Source organism: Varroa destructor, unplaced genomic scaffold (assembly GCF_002443255.2).
Source record: "Varroa destructor unplaced genomic scaffold, Vdes_3.0 BEIS01000005.1, whole genome shotgun sequence".
Taxonomy (NCBI): domain Eukaryota; kingdom Metazoa; phylum Arthropoda; class Arachnida; order Mesostigmata; family Varroidae; genus Varroa; species Varroa destructor.
The window spans coordinates 6,582,539-6,600,690 of record NW_019211458.1 but is presented as its reverse complement, the minus strand read 5'-3'; the positions used below and the strand labels follow the sequence as shown (position 1 = coordinate 6,600,690).

The following is an 18,152-nucleotide window of genomic DNA, read 5'->3' as shown; positions in this document are numbered from 1 at the left end:
ATAATGCCATCGACACATATCGTATATGAACATGTATGAATAGGGCTGGCTTTCTCATGTGAGGGCCAGGAGACACTTGTTATGTGCAATTCGACGCCGTGATATTGCCTGCGCTGTTATAACTCGGGGAGCTGTCCTTGATTAATTTGCTAAAAACACGCGAGATTGACGATGAATCGAAGTTACCTCGCACTTCACGGTGTCGACGATACTTACCTACATTGTAGACGACGTGACGGTCTTAAACAGCGATTTTAAAAGGGATCGTACGAGCTCAGTGACACGTATAAACAGAACTGTCATGGTACTCTAATGCAGCTGTTTGTCTTAGAAGCGACCAATACATTATCGGATCGGACTTTTTTGCCTAGTTATTCTGGGGAAGACTTGTCTGTATATAAACCATATTAACTGCCTGCTGTGCTTCAACTTAGCACAGTTACGTATAGCGGACAATACTGAAAAGAATACATATGAAATTTTATGCGGTTTTTAATAATATTTAACACGCTCGCATTGTACTGCAATGCCGCTATTCACGTCACTTCTCTGGAGTAATAATGTGAAAATGCTAAATGAATATTTCGATAAAATGGGCATCATAACTAACTTGATAAATCTTCCTTTTTTCGTACTTTTAACGAGGCTGGCCGCGAAAAGGCTAATGTGCGGGTGGCGGGAGACATTCTCCAGCACTACGAACACATGTGCCTTGATTCCTAGGTTAGGGACGGAGCCTTGGGATAACTCCAGACCGTCCATTCTTGCTCACCGGCATCCGTCACCGTGGCTTGTTACTGCAGTCCTGAGACCACTGCTTAGCAGAGTCGCAGACCTATGTTGGTTTTGGTCCGCGCCATGGGTTTTGATATATATCATGTCTTATACTTACCCATCATCCCTAGTGGGCATTCCCCGATCCGCCACATGGAAACGTGCCCGGTGGAGATCCAGCCTCATCCGTCTGTAGAGGCTTTTTGAAACTTGACTAGAACCTAATTCAAAACAATAAACACCTGACAATAAGGACAGAATTCAAACCATCTTTTAACTAACAGAATATCAACTTGATCTTTTTTGTTATTTATCAGAGTTTTATAAAACTAAGTTCTGTTTGTTGAATGAGTGCCTCAGTTAAGAACGACTTGCTGAGTTGCTGTTCTCATCGAAATTCCAGGTTAAGAGTTATCAGTTGATTATTTTGAAACTCCATGGTAATATTGCTGCCAGTTTCGTGAGAGGTGAAATTTTCTCAGAATCATTAATACTTTTTAATTAATAATAGTTTTGGTAAACTTCCGTGGTAATAATATGTTTCTAGGCTTTACATTTGGTGTGTCGCATAGCGATCCCTAACATCGGTTAACCATTTAGTGTAGACAATGTCACATACAAAAATGCCGTAGGGGGCAAAGTAAGCAACACAGATGTTACTAGCTTATACCTGTTAAAAAACTACCCTGAATATATCAAGTGATGCGACGAAGTTCAATACAAAACAGGCTTTCTAATATATGCGCCCTAAAAACGAGAGCTTTAGTTCCGTAAAGTGATCCAAAGCGCGATACAAGCGATGTCTGAGATGTTACTTCATACGTTTCGTTTGGAAAAAATTGTGAATTCCGCAACTTCCTCTGTAAAAAAAAGCTTTTAGGGGATGCTAAAGTAAGTTTGTCCGTCAAAATACATATAAGATATTTAAACCATTGTTGAAACTGTATCTTTAATTGTTCAAGTTGTAAATACCATGGCCGCTAGTTGCCACTATCGATAACGATTTTAGGATCTGGTAACGATGTATAACTTTGTATTTTATTACTACAAAAGTTTACGAAAACTTAACGTGTTGAACGAGCATGCTTTTAGTGAATAACGATTACCTCTGTGACAACACAGTTATTTTAGGTTTAACAACTTTTTAACCGGACTCTTTTTCTAGTGTCAACAGCTACCCCATATCACACATGGACATGCATACTCTAACTGGCGTTAGATTCCAGATCTGTAATTTCTGCTTTTCCAAACGCTTCTACGTCTTTTTACGTACGTTTATTTCCTGCCGGTGCGAACTATATAAGCTATGAGCGACATCGATTTTATAGAGGGTGTTATAATGATCTTCGCATGATTTCTTGTTGGGTTCGCTCTGTCTGCCCGCGCATACGACAGAATCCAGCGTCATTTTTTCCTCGATAGGCCTATACAACAGAATTAACTGCGGTCTATGAACCGACGAGCCTTTGGGTCTCACGGAAGAGTCCAACCAGCCATTGAGAACGATCGGTAATCGTATCTGTAGGTTGGAATCTTGATGCTGCTGCTGCTATCTTGTACGTTGAAGACTCGAAGAGAGTTGAGGACGTGTCGTAAGTGTTGACACTCTTTTATGCCTTTCGTTTATGTATATAGGAAATGCATATAAAGAGAGGTTATTGTAAATAGCAGATGACGAGGAATGCTGTGCAGCTGATAAGGCGTTTCTAAAAAAAAAGGCTACAACTCCGGTTCTATCACAGGAAGTAGGGGAAAGTGTTTCCGCAGAGCACGAAACTATCCGAAATTGCGTCTGACTCGCCGTCTGGGATGCCCACATATCAAAATAGTTAATCAGCGACGATAGTTGGCCAGATCTACTGCTCGAGTAAAACACGCTCGAGTTGCAACAACTTACCTACAGACAGCAAAAGCTGAATATCCCCAGTACGACATCGCTAGTTGCCCAATCATTTTGGCTGTGGCACCCCAAATGGGTTTGGTTAGTTCTAATGATTTGGCTTCCTAGCGGCGTATGACTTACTATAACGATGAAAGCGACAACGCCGTGGGGACTGCCCCGATGGGCCACCATCGTTCATGGCTGCTCTGCTCGTACCAGTAGTCCTTTACTTCTACCAGTCTTGCAAAGTTCTTGGTGAACGAGCAGAATTACTAGTTGTGTTTAACAAGCCTCCCTTAAGATATAATAGAATTTACGAACCTGTCATATCGCATAGTATGAACTGGTTCCTAATCAAAACCTGAACGTTCTTAAAAGACCCGCCCTTTAAAAGGATCTAAAAAGTACAAAATCACGAATATATTTCATCGTCTTTAAAGCTAATTATTTAAGCAATTATTAAAGCAACAGTGAGTTTATTTATTTAGTTGCGTAGCTTCAATTATCACTAGTGAATACGGGGTACATCATTTCATAATAATATAAACTGGGTGCCAATGAGGAAATTGGGTTTCTTTGCTTCGATGAAGTTAATTATCAATGCAGATGCTTTCTATTTGCCAAGGCTTAGCTGACTAGGCGTAAAATATTTCTACTGTCCTAATAGCCTAAAACACTCAGGTTAATTAGAATTTCGAAAAAAGTTGCCTGAATAAAAATGTGCGTCGAAAATTCCCAGCTAAGTGAATGGGTTTTTCTCTTCCGCTGAAAAATGCATAGTTTTACGTAATGGTAAGGGGGAGCATTGTCGGTTTATAGCGGATATAACTGGTAAATGTATATATGATATACATGGTATAAATGATCAACTTATAAACGAACTATTACGTATTGCTGACATCAGAAGCCTGATTGACTTAGCCTGTCTCTCTAATTGATGTTTTCGAGCAAAAACAATGTAGGCTTGGCAACAGTGAGACAGAAACAATGCTCGAAATTTTTGTGAGTGGAACACACACTGTGTTTTTCACGAAATCTATGCCGCAACCGCAAATCATTTTATTAGGTCTTATTGGGGTGCATTGGCTTTTATACGACTATGGCGTCGGGTTATCTAGATTATGTAGCGCAGTAAATCTTCGAATGGAAAAAAACTCATATCGTTCACAGTTTCCAGCTGTGCTTTGTTTTTAGTCAAAGTTCTTATTCAACACAATTCGTACATATGTTCAACACGCACTTGAATTGTCAGTATCGACCCGCCGTGTCGCATGTTAGGCCGAAACGTAACTGAGTAACCCTCAACATATACACATTAGTGTGGTCTCAGTTGGCGTACTTCTATTGCTTAATGATAAATTCAACAACGGCTCATAGCAAGAAGAAGTCCGACCGAAACGTTTTTATCAATGTAGTGTCGAATGTTATGGTGCGAGTGAATCTAATGCCGTTTTTATTTAGCTCGTAAATTGGATTCTATTCAAAAACTATTCGTCTTTGACTGTCTGCGGCGACCGAACTTATAATATTGGTAAATTCAAAAGCAAGGGATAACATTTTGGCCTTAAAAAAAGCCAATTTTCCCTCCGGATTCTCAAATTGTTCAAACAAGTAGCCGAGGTACTCTACAGAATGGCATAAACGCCAATCGGTGCAGACAAATTAAAATATAGTCATGATGCAGTTTGTAACCCCAAGGCGACGTTAGATCCGTTCTTAGGACTCATCGCCATCATGTACCTATAATACCACATACTGTCTCCAACCGTATTTAGAGGCACCTCTAACGACGCGTAACTCATAATCGAAACACTTTTACCTAATTACCGAAATAATGCAATCCTGAGGGAAAATAATTTATTAGTTGTACAACTATTGCGAAAAATGTCCAGGCAGCAGCTTTTTATATCCGACACAGATCGTTCTTTATAGGCCGCACTAAGCTACCGAATGTTTGGTCGTTCAACAGTTATACAACTCTTCAGGTTCGCGTAACTTCATAAATATCTAAAAAAAAAAAAAGCCCTCTGAATATCTCACGCGTCATGCGGATCTTTAAAAAGCCCAGGATGCGGCCTTCCACAGTTTTATACAGTTGACCGGTGCTGAACGTTGTGAGCAAAAAAATATTTAAGCTATATTAAGATGCACTTAGAAATAGATTGCCAAGTACGCCTAGAACGCGATGGCCTGCGCAAAAATCAAATCCCTAGGTAGGGGCACGTGGACACAACAGCTGACCAACAAAGAATATAGAACCGCAGGCACCAACTTAGTAACCAAGTTGAACTTATGGAAGGGCGCCCACCGCTTCACATGTGTCACTCGGGATAACAACATACGTTTTGACGAAAAATTACCACTACTATTAAATGTATGTGAAGCGAATTTAGTTTTCGTGGAAAATGTAAAGCATGCGAGATAGCCATATATTGTATCGAAGTATTATTCTCTTGTGTTTCATCTAGTGTTTTCCTTACGCCGTTTAATCGATATCCATTTCAGCAATTCACGACAATATATATTAAGTAACCATATCAGATATATAATCAGCGTGAGACACCATGAGCTTCTGTGTCATTTGAATTGCCCGCCATCGTCGCGGAACTGGACCGAACACAACAATATTCTGCCAAGTATTTAAAACCTGCATCCACAGACCTGCTTAATGACCCAATCACTCACATTTCAGCAGCAAGTGCCCACGGTTTAACTTTCGCTCACCTTAAACGTAAAAATGTGAAGAGCTTTTTACCTGGCAGAAGAATCTTCTATATAATCTATAACTGATTTAACATTCGCGTGGACCGAGTATAAATTATACTGTATTAAGTATGAGAGTTGGCTAGCTATGCGGATCTGCCATAGCAAACAATAAGTAGATCGCATGTCTGTGGGTACTTACAAACAGGTCCGTCCTTTCTTCGAAAAAGCTTAATCTATGCATCAAACAAAATAAGGTCGGCAAGGCTGAGATTACCATACGACTGTGATGTATATATATAGTAGCAGCAGCGGCGCTGATGTATTCTGTTGATCTATGGATAAGTACTTATACGTTCTATATCTATCAAGCTTGCGAAATGATAATCAACGTCTGTCTAGTTCGTGTGCGGTGTCGAATTTAGCTAAGCTTTTTATAGCATAACCAATGAATTACCCTGCGAGTACTAGTGCGCAAGAAACAACATAAGACAGCTCTAAGTGTCACGAAGACGTTAAGTTCCCTTGAGGTGTCGAATATATCCCTTTAAATTCTAAAAAAAGAAGCCTGAAATAGCATTGCATCACTTTTTGAAACATTCCTGAACAAACTGTAATAAATAGTTTGAAAAGCTGTGATACCGGCTTTTGATTTCTAGGGCCGCCTAATCGTGTGTCCTAATACTTTTGCGCTCATAACATCGGTATTTAGGGGCTGCTTAAAGCGACTATTTAGGACGCGTGCAGAAGTATAAATTCCTAATAAAGTTACATAAATTCAAATAAAAGAGGATCTAGTAATCACATAACAGATTTATCAGATCATATGTTACGAAAACTCTGGTGATCACACATACATATAGGTACATGTTGGAACGTCAAACATATATTGTTTTTCCATATATCTAAGTCGAGCATCAAACATTATATTATTAGACATATTAAAAATAATATTACTAAACTAGATCAGTGAATATCTGACTACGAGCTATTCTTCCATGTGACATTGATTAAAAACAAACTGATATATATACGATATGGCTTAATTTGTGGAAACATTGAACTTTATGTACAGAGAACCCTTTGTCGTAGCGCTCTAGTTTAGAACAGGCCAAAGACGCTCGCGCGTACCGTTGGAATCGCTGAAAAGGACGCAGTTCTCCTGCCTTCGCTACAGCAGTTCAGGAGGCTGTTACAGGTGATCATTTTAACAGTCATTGTCCGGCTGCCATTAATTGAGTACCGGAATGTTAAGTGTTTCTAATAGTCCTGATACTATTCTACATTTAGTAGTAGCACGACTTGATAATAGCACCGGTATAATTTCTAACAAAAAAACTATATATAAGCGGCTTGCTTTTACTTACGGTGCAATAAGGTTTATCTTTAATAGCAGTTCTTGACAAGCAATCCAAATATATCCTCAAGTAATTTTCAATAATAGGCTACTAGCGACAAACTACTTACCTGCTCAGCTAGAGTTATAGCATTTCTCCCTCTAAATAAATCGTAAAGTATAGATTTTATAGATACTCTAGATCTAGATTAATCATGCATCCCTTTCATTTCATTACATTATTATAGTTTATCTAGGTAGAGCCTATTCAAGTCTAGTTCAATCTCAATCACCTGCATTCCAGCTAATCAGGCAAGGACAAGGACATTCAATTGAGTCCGCATCTGGCTAGCTTATTTCTGACTAGTCGATCTCAGCTATCAATCGTGAAATACAATTAGAGAAATTCTTTAGTCAATCCATTTAATGACTGTGGGCAGATATAGAATCAGCATTGATTACCAATGTAGCAATAAGAACTTTCGTCAAATCGCGTTCCCGATAAAGTGAGCACCAATAGTATCGACATCGCATCGACTGCCTTATGGTCTTTCTAGAACACGCTAAATGTTTCCTTAATGAACCAATACGTACAACACCCGGTTCGTTCCTTTGTATCTAATTGTTAAAACACGATAATAGTTGATGGAAAGAAAGGTTTCTTGGTAAGTGGTCTTCAGACGCGGTACTTCGATGCTTCAACAGCAAGATCTTCGTCAAATCTTTAACATGAACACCGGAACTGATCTCGTTATTAACTTTATGATTTTTTAATTTTAACTATTTATCATTGAAGGCTTGAATTCCTGTTACTCTACCTGGCGGCAAAATATTTCACTATATGCGCCAGGTTAGACGTCTACGAGCCAGTAATCGCTTCTTGTGGCTAACTTCAATCAGTTAATAGGTCCACGATGCAGCTACCTGAGTCCCTGTAATACTTTAGCCTTAGGCCCATTTGAATCTGTTTAGCGACCTTTCGTAATTTCAATTCTTCTATGGTCCACATTAAGGTAAATTAGATTCCACAATTAGCTCAGTAAATCTAGGTTAACTAGCTATGACGATAAATTTTATTTAATTTAGACAGTTACTATAAAACAAGCAAATCACCATTATTTACAAGGGGTATTCAATAGCTGTTAGAAAATCGATATATGTCTTCTTGTTTCAGCTTCGTTTCCTCAGAACGCGATGTGAAATATCGCATTCAAATTCCCGACTCGGTATGATTTATCAATGCTTGAGGTTATCATCAGAGATTTCCATCAAATAAATTCCCTTGTTTCAGTTTGTTGATCAGAAAGTTCTGAATACGGAGATCGAAACTCAGAGAGAGAAGTGTTACGTGAAGCGCGTTACTCTGTGCGCTTCGACATAATGCAAATCGTCCTCGTTTCGTAAAGAATGCTTGCTTATTGAAATATAATACAGGACACGTCGTCTTGTCAGCACGATGAAGTTTGCAGAGAATATCATTAATCGGCCTTCACTAAAATTCATGTACCCATTCCATATCGAAAAGCTTCAACATGTATATACATGTTCAAGCCTTCGTTACCTGTTGCTCTGACTTGGGATGCTGAATTCACATGAATGATATCTGTCTACGCTTGGATCTAGACCGCTAGAATCATTTAGTGTCAACTATCTATATCTGAACAATGTCGAGATGGTTTGAAGGAACAACGTCCTGCCTCTATTTTGAAGGGCAACTATTGTTCGCTATAAATTTTCAAAAGAAAAACTTTACACAACAAAGTTTTTCTTTTGTTACAAAGTTTCGCAGGACAAACGCCGTGTAAGAGAACTCGAGGCGGCGGCCTTAATCTCCGCAGCCAAGTAAGCAAATAATAGTTTGCACTATGAAGATATTACTACTATTCACATATCGATAGCAACTAGCCTCACTAAATATTTGTGTAACCTTTTATTAGTGTCACAATGGTCATCATAGGCCAGTGAAGTTTCATTGCCTTCTGCCACTAGAAAAACGACCCACGAAAGACGGATACACGAGCCCACTGGTGTCTTTTAGTTCCTATCGTTCGTAGATTATCTGGTGTAAAAATGAAAGACTGCGGTTAGTTTGACCTAATCTGAACCTTAAACGGCCCTAACTGCCTCGTTAAAAATAACCAATGATATATTTGCCTAAGGAATCTAGGGCCCATCTTCTTTTTCAACTTAACCGATGTTGGATAAGAACAAAATTAAACTTAGCTGGCGGATTATACATTTCGTTAGTTATAAAGTACAATTTTGATTATAATAAAAGACTTCGAGTTTCAACAACATCCGCTAGTGAGTGATACCTTGCAATGGATAACTCTGTGTTTTTTTATAAATGATTTTAATAGGTTCTATCTTTAGTTTAGAAAGGGGAGTTAGTTATAAAAAAGGTACATGTAACGGTACGGACAGTCGCATATAGAGTAGAAGCTGTATCCGCCACGCGGTTAACTTAGCCACACACGATTAATTTAGCTAATCTGATTAATTGTCATACTAAGCTAAACGTAAAATATAACTTCAGCACATACCAACAGTTACCTGGTTCCTGCAGCTATCTCGTTAGCCTGCTACACCCACGCACTATACTTCAGCTCATCTAGGCCTAGGTTAATCTGTTGCTACACGGCATGCATCGTTTTCCCTAAATGAATAGCTCAACTTGGGTCCAATAAGGCCAAAGCACCTGCCAAACAACTTCATTTATATATATACTTTGGAGCTAGACGAAGCGCCTTGCGAGTTTGAGGCCTTATTAGGTTGCCATTATGCCTTTACTCTATTAGGAGGTAAAAAGGTCTCAACACTCTGTTATACTGTTCATGTCGTCCCATCGTAGCCTATATTTGGTCTATAACTTAGATATAATAACCAACCCACAGCAACTAGAAATAACATTCCAGCCTTAGGTCGCAAGGATGAATTTTTTTAAAAGACCTTTTTGTGTTTGTTCCGAAAATTCTGGGAAAGTGAACAAGTTTGCAATTAAAATGACTTAGAAAACTTCAGCAAACGTTAAACGATATTCGCAAAAAAGTGTCAAGCTTACTAAGTATGAGCTGATAACGTCGGGCACCTTAACACGAAATTTCACGGATCTACTTACCGTGTACAACTTTAAAGTGAAAAAAAAATATATGTATGTATATATATCATGGCTATCAACCTGTGGACAATACTTCACATCAAAATATGTGCTTTGCGCAATTTAGAGTTTTTGAAACCAGTAATTGTGACTGTCAAAAGTCGAGAGGGAAACGCCAGCCCCTTTTTAAACGTCTTCGACGAAAGATCACCTGGACTAGGAAACAACGTGGTCTTATAGGACATTGCTTTGTAGTACAACCTAATTTAGGAAATGGAGCTACCCCATAAACTGTTCTGCATTATAATAATTGTAAAAAAATCGGCCAGTCAAGAATAGCCGTATAGGAAAAAAGAGATTGATCAAATATCTCGTATGGAAAGATTCTAAGAAATATATAAATTTAGTCTTCATCGATAAGCCAAACTTTATTTAGTCAGCTTAGTTAAATACTTGATACGTACGGGTCAAGAACACAATATATGAACATCAGGGTGAATAGTATAGAACCATTAAAGCGCTTCGTCAACTATTTTGAGAGATTTGACAAATTCTTGCTCCCAGTCTTTAAGGTGGACCTTAAGGGCTTCCGTCGCTGGGAGCTCAAAGCGACGACGTGCGTCCTCGAACAGCAATCTAGGATCGTCTAGAAGAGGCGCAGGGTCATTTCCGGTTTTTCTGAGGAAAGATACGTTTACACGGTTTAATTTTTTGAGGTTCTCCTTTGAAACATCTTCCGGAGTGATGCGTGTCCCTTACATTGCGATCGAAGTTACCTGAAGGTCGAATAAATTGAGAGCAGTTGCGAAGAGCAAACGATGAGGAGATTTGATTGCCCATGAGGCCTCATCGATACACAACACACAAATCTCACCCTTGGTCCTACTGCAGCTGTCATATTTGGTATATACGTCTGAACGCATAACTTTCTCGTGTAATACTAAACACACTTTATAACCGTCACTTTGCTAAACGGGCGTAATTTGAATATTAGCGAAGGTATTCGATGACTTCTTACTTAATAGAACACTGGCCGCATCGTGATACAATTTAATACTATGGAACAAAGTTTATTATTTTTGTAATTGCGTGGATCTTAAACTAGGGACAACAAAAAATGTTACCATCACTGCTCAAAACAGTGGCATGTAAAGGAAATTTCAGCATGTTTTTTACAAATGTTTTTTATTACGCAATCACTGGTAACAAGCTACATGCTATTGACTAAGGAGCTCTGTTTAAAAACGCACTATAGCTTTTTCGACATCTTAAATTGGCTAGAAAAAAAAAAAACAAAGTGATTCCAAAACAAAAAAAACAAAGGGAATTGATGAAAATTATCCAGGAATAAGTGCAATTAAAATTGAAACAGATATCTACTTTTAACATTTACTAATATTCTGATGAACCAAGCATGTGTGACCATGCTGAAATTTTGATAACACATATTCATGGCTATTTAATGGCAGTATAGTTGCAACGAAGTCAAAACATCGCTCAAGAGATCCAAAGCATCATGTCAGGTTCAACTGTGAATTTGGTAATCATAAATGTCTAAAATTTGAAGTTATCCTATTATATTTTGTATATCCTATTATATCTCATATTTAGACTGTTTGCCCTTAAGGATAATAGGAATTTTGACCTTTCAATGGAAACCGTTGCTCATCGTATGATATAAGCAGAAGCGATTTTGTCACTCTATCCTCGTAAGTTTCCCATTGAGTTAACCAGCTCAATATAAGTACCTTTTGGGCCAGGGGCTAACATAACAGAATGTCGTTGCCCTTGAAATTCAACAAAACACTTGAACGCCGTTTCCTTTTAATTGTTATTTGCGGAACTATTATATCGCATTCTGAGGTTGGGGACCTGTTGCAAAAAAAAAGTTTCCTGTTCTCGTATGGCGTCATAAATCGGAATGACTACCTTTCATTCATGATACCCTTTATACTTCTGTGAACTGCCGCTACACGTCAATAGAAGGCTCAGCCGCTAAGTATCATAATCGTATATTATCGGATTATAAATATGCAGGCAATTTTCTCCTTGTGAGCACTCGAATCTGAAAAGGCCGAATATGGGTTTCTCGTAATACATGGCAAACTAGTCAGGTAGTAATGCCGCTTATCGTTCAACAACTAATAGGCTATAATAATGCGCAGCTCTTTGTCCAATTGCTATTATTGTGAACTTTCACACACATATAATCGTAATAAAACGGGCTATAACGCTCAGACTGTACGAAGTCCTCAACCCCAGAAAAAGTGGGTGTGTCTTATCTACCCAGTTTCGAATCCGGCTTTATAGTACAGAGGCGTCTGTTTGAAGCAAGCGTTTTGTCGAGCTACATACATTCATATTAAAACTGTTCAATGTTACAGTCTTTCTTTTCAAGCGTTCCTTTCAGATAAGGCGCTTTGTAACCCACCGATCCTTGGTTGATCAACAGGAACACTCCAGCTTCGAGTGAAACGGGATTTCCCGCAAGGGCTAGGATCTCCATACCTTCGGCCATTTTAAGCCCTGGCTGTAGGACGGCTCGTGCGGCAAAAGCTTGCATATTGTGTGATCCACAGTACGGCTTTTTAACCTTCGACAAATATTATAAAATAAGGAGTGGGCTCCGGCATTCGACAACTAGATAATGGAATATGCACGGTAATGAGTCACCGAATATTCGCGTTCCCATAGCTCCCTCCTCCGGACAGCATCCTCTGTTCATTTTAAATGGAGATCTTTTATAAGTGTGATGTATGAATTGGAGCACCGCCCTTTATGCCATATCGAACATGAAAGCTAGTAGTAGATATAATAATTGCTTTCCAGACTATGCTTGGTATTTTCTCACCCGTTACCTCCACATAACTGATAGTAATCGTTATAAGATATTCCATATAATTATATGGTATTTCTTATCATAACCCGACATGTAACACACTGTATCTGATCGTACTATATATATACACAATGACCGTTAATTTTACATCAAATCCAACATCTAACTTTATTTAGTTATGATTACCTAATATGTTAAGTAGTGATACTTGAATCAATCTGATAGGGACAAAACTTGACATATTACAGATTTATTGCGGTGTAAATTAGCTTCAAAAGTTACAATTGTACACAGTAGAAGTACATCAGAAGTGCGTTCTATAATGAATATCCATATGGATATGTTTGCGGAGAAACTCTAGGAGGAGAAATATAACTACAAGTTGCATCTACACTAAACTATCGACAACTTACACATTAGCCTTTTGTATGCGCTTTGCCGCTAGCCAAAACTTTTTCTATAAAAGTTACTGATTTAAGTCACTTGTGCATAATTCTGCTGGAGGATGCCGCACGCAAATATCAGAAAACAAAGATATGCGTATTACTGGCTTAATTCCAAATTGTTGCTTTCAGCTAAAGACCTGCTTTAAATGAACTAGTCTGGGGCGGAGAAAAGCCTATTCTTTCGTCCTAATGGTTTTGTGTACGTAAAGAGATATATTGAGCTACATGTCTGATTAGTTTTCATGAAATATAGTTTTATACACTTGTACGCAATATTGGAATGCGTAAAATGCTGGAACATTTCGTCAAATCCTCGAGTATTTATAGAGGGTCCGTGCAGTTACAATTATGATTAATCCGTATTGGATCAGGCGCACCATTTTTCTCTCCTCGAACGGACAACGACTAATTCAAAATCCAAACATCTAAGAGTCCCCTGTCCAACGAATAGGTTCATTTGATGCTTTGGCGTATAACACCCATGAGGTAACAACACGTCAGTTAGCGGCCTGCTTCCGTTAGAAAAAGCAGGCCTGATTCTTGGTTTACGTACGAATTATATAAAAAATAGATATAAAGTAAGTCCTATAGCAAATTGTGCTTTAGGGCAACAAGCAATATGTAATGCGACGAGGCTTCGAAGTGTGTCACTCCGTTCGACCGCACCCAAAACTTAGATAGGCTTCAGGTATTACTTAAGTAAAAGTATTGCTCTAGAGAACCGAAATATTACTCTATAGACCGAGATCTGCTACAGAGACCAGGAGTTGAGCCACTTTGCGATGTCGAGTAATTCTCTGACCCGACTCTGTCAAGTACTGATTTCGCCGATCCGGTAGCTCTTATTCCGTTGCCAAATTTAGGTCTATGTCCTATTCATAGCAAAACGTAGCACGGCAATTGTACATCTGGCCTGGATTGTTTCGTTCGGCAACAAATTGCCCGTCCGGCCACAGGAGTAGGTTAGCTGAACAGGAAGAACACACCGCGGTTACGTTGTAAAATAATAAACAACTATAGTCACGTGTACGATTTAGTGTATACTACTGACATAGAAAAGCTTCATTGCAGATGTCCACTATGTGAAAGCTTTGATCCGATGCTCAAGGGGCAACCGTATCTACGAACGGCTCTTTTACACCGTCTAATGACGCACTCCGTTCTGCCTTTGCGTCTTATTGGTTTCGCACCTATTCTAAAAGTCGCAGAGAGTTGTGGTCGTGTAGCGGCAATGTGTGTTCCAATTAGACATGGGAACATGTGACGTGGTATACGACACAGACACGTTTCGTTTTCTGATGGGGGGCTAACTGTGTGAAGCTATGCGTGGCGGCATTAGCAGGCGAAAAATTGTTTGAAGCCGTCCCTTCGGAAATATGCGACCCTTATTGCAGTGTCAATGGCTATCTCATTAAGTTTTTCTACCAATAGGTCTTATGATTTTGGAGTATAAAGTCCCTTTGCTACTGTATCCCGTAGCTGTGACTAAATTCCTAGCTGCAAAGCCAGAGGCCGATTCTCGCAGTAGGATATGTTCTCCGGAGAGCTTCGAGATATAAGCTTGATGTCACTAACACTACATATTAAAAATGTAGTACGTTGAACGGCAAAATTTTATACGTGGGCAACCGGTCGACTGGGGGATCTGTATGAACTTTAAAATGTTTGTCACGATAGTGGAATCTAAATTGCCATTCATTTTTGTTTATGTAATATTGTTATATATATAATGCTGTTAATACCGACACACCTCGAATACATAGGTTACAAATAGAGGAAGCAACAGCCACAGAGTGAGCATCTGCAGAGTCCATTCAGAAGCAGGATAGGTATGGCGGACTAGTCGATAACGTGTTTGTCTGCTATTCTAAGGGCGTTATTGTTTAAATTCGAACCTGGTCATAGGTAGACTTCGTTTCGTGCTGAGCGCCAACCATCTGATCGAATGCTTGACAGTGACTCGAAACGTAGAGTTCGAGATATCTATGCTTCGGATTTCACGAGCTGTCTCATTCAAGAATTTTCATGCAAGAAACGTCCCAAATAAGAGGTATCGTCGTTGTGAGATATATCGAAGTGAATCTATTTTTTCATCTGCGAAAGGAATAAACAGCCTTAGGCTCTTGTGAAAAGTTCTGTTTGTTATGAAGCTGGATTAATGCCGTGGAAACAGTTACAAAATTATCGGCAACGTCAGCGTTAGGCGATCGGCTCAAGTATCGCGTTTCGAAGCTGCAATTGCCATAACAGGAAATTTCTTGTTTGTGCCTTCTTTCATAGTTGTCATCAAATGTAAATCAGAATAGTGATATAAAGGGCTGTCCCGCCTTCTTGTCAGCGAGCTTCTTTTGTACTACCAAACTTTTGGTCTTTTTAGGACTTTTTTGGCAGCTTCCTTTTCTGTCATATAAGGTTATCTATATGAAAATGTTTACAGGAACCATATAGTGTACTGAATAGTCAATGAAACGACACGCTGTAGTAATTTATTTTATGAAAGCGGTATAATAAGCAGGCGCGCTGACCTAATGAGATCGATATGCTGAACTAGACCGATATCTATGGCCCTTGATTCCTTTTGAGCAATGTAATGATTAGCGAGACGATGCGGTAAACTTTAGTTCTAGCTTCATCAGGTTGTCTACAGAGCAATTACTTGACGTGGCCATTCCACATCATCATTTCCTGCGTTAATATATACACATGGATACATTCACTTAGGCCAATTAAGGGCATATAGCGCCACGGCAGCTATATCCATGTTAATGAGTATGTTTATTCTTCCTCCACACACTTGTACGATATCGGTATCGCAGGCGGCTATAAATGCGATTCAGCCAGCGGTTTTCAAAAGCCCAAGAGCTCAGTACATTAGCAACAGCAACAGTAGATTCATGACCAACGCTAATCTCAACTTCATCGTCATCAGTACTAGCAGTACCTGGGAATTCGTTAACTAGAGATTCATTAGTCGTTGCATTGCGTCTAGGGTCGTCACTGTGTCATATGTTTCACAGCGATCCCTAGAGACCTACAAACAGAGAGAAAGTATGCTGACGCCACCTTGAAGCTGTCTTAGTCCTATAGGCAGCCAAAGCATACTCGCTTGCTTCGCGAAAGCATCTGCTTGAGAGGACCGGCTCACCTGGGCATATACGGTGAGGTTCGAGTTCGTCCACCATCGACATAAACACGCCTCATACAAGTAAGTTGTCAACATCGTTATCGGGCGTTATAGATTTCAGTTCACTTACACGAAACAAGTTCTGCGACAGACTGAGACCCCTTCAGTGCCGCTATCACCACTACGACAGCTACTACGATTATTAGCTAGAGGTGGCCACAAATCTGTGCGACGGCTTCGGCAGATAACAAGTTATTGTGGAAGTAGGAAATTTTATATAATTATACAATTCCTGTGGGGCTATAACTTAGTACTTACCCACAGTGCGCCGCTTACGGCACCCCTAATGGGTCAATCTAATAGCAGAATTCGAACGCAGCTAGAATTGGAGAGGCGGATACTGACCATTTCTGCTTGTTGGATATGGCAAGTTGAAGGTTCCACATACCTAAGCGCTAAACGAAATTAAGAACGTTGTTATTATTATGGTATGTGTCAGTAGGCGGTAGCAGCTCTGATGACAACACTTCGAAGGTACGGCCATTTTAGTACTTCTGGTAGCCACATTCGGCTCTAATCGCGTCCTGATATTATTTCGGCAACGAGCAGCTAGATTCAACGAAGGCTGTAGTATGTCGAAGTGGTCTTATAGATTTGTTTAAGCATACACCACGCGTTATCACTGACAGCCATATTCCGATGTTGCAATTACCTGAGTACGAGACCATAAAATGCAAATTTTCACCAACTGAGATATACCGCAGATTGAGCGCTCAGCTATAGATCGACGACTTGAATTCTTCATATTACACGAATAGATTTTATTGACATTTATCAACTTCAGCGACATAAAGCGTCGTTCTGTGAAATACTCAAATCGAAGTGATATGCTGGGGACCGCGTCGAAAAGGGCTGTGTGGCAAGTGGGCTTCAGTGGTTGCGTAAGCGATCGCAAAGAAGCACAGAAATGAGACACAGGGGCAAACGAACTAAATGAGAAGCGGCAAAAATCACGTTGCTTCAGGGTGTGTGTGGGCCTGCTTACGCAAAGACTTTAAAGAGTGTCGGTCGTCCCAAATTCTCTGAGAAAAACGACAACGAACGGTAAAATGCTGTTCATAAACGTTTCTTGTCTCGTGTCTACGTTGTTTTTGCGCCTCCCTTGTGTGCAGGTAGACCTACAAAAGGATCCATAATAACAACAACGAGCTCAACTCAAGCATAGCTGTATATGAACAGAAAACGTTACGAAAGGTTCAGTAGCAGCCCACACTTTATATCAGTCTCTGGATTCAGAACGGATCAGGAATTAAGGGCGTTGACTATCCGAGCAAGTATCTCTGCCGTTGTCATTAAAAAAGCTGCGTAGATCTAGTTGTACACTAATTACTTAACTCAGCAGTAGCGACAGAGTGTGACGTCCCAGACAAATAAACCATAGGTTCATATGTACGGGTACGTATCGACGGGTGGACATATTTTCAACCATTTTCGCCCTCTCGGCATCAATATACCTATTATTGTTTGTTGAGGGTGGAACGAGGCACTTTTCAGTGATGTTTAGGTAGCAGTCAAAGTTAATGTGGTTTATTCTGTAAACTACGTCGAAAGTTAACTTGCTCCTTTCACTGTCTTAAAACGAGCCTTCAGTTAAGTTACTTCACCGTGAGAACCCGCAGTGAAACATGGTAATGCGGGTACAGGTAAATAAGAAGCAAACAATTATAATTAGATGTATATTCCCATGGCTATGAAGATCGAAAGAGATGTAAATGAAAACAGCAGTCTTAGTAATTGTCGGGGATTTACTATATCCATTACTGACCGTTACATTATATGCTATATCTGTCGTGTCGTAATACATTTAGGAGCACATGTACACATATGCATGCAAACGCTAATCAGAGATAAATGTATAGAGTATCCACAGCAAAAACTGGCAGTCTTGTAA

The 18,152-nt window shown here is 39.6% G+C and overlaps 1 protein-coding gene across 2 annotated transcripts in view; it reads right to left on the bottom strand.

Annotated features, from left to right (window-relative positions):
* The window catches only part of LOC111251620 (uncharacterized), a 51,959-nt gene that overhangs the window by 20,619 nt on the left and 13,188 nt on the right, over positions 1-18,152 (bottom strand). The gene's annotated exons all lie outside the window — the stretch shown is intronic.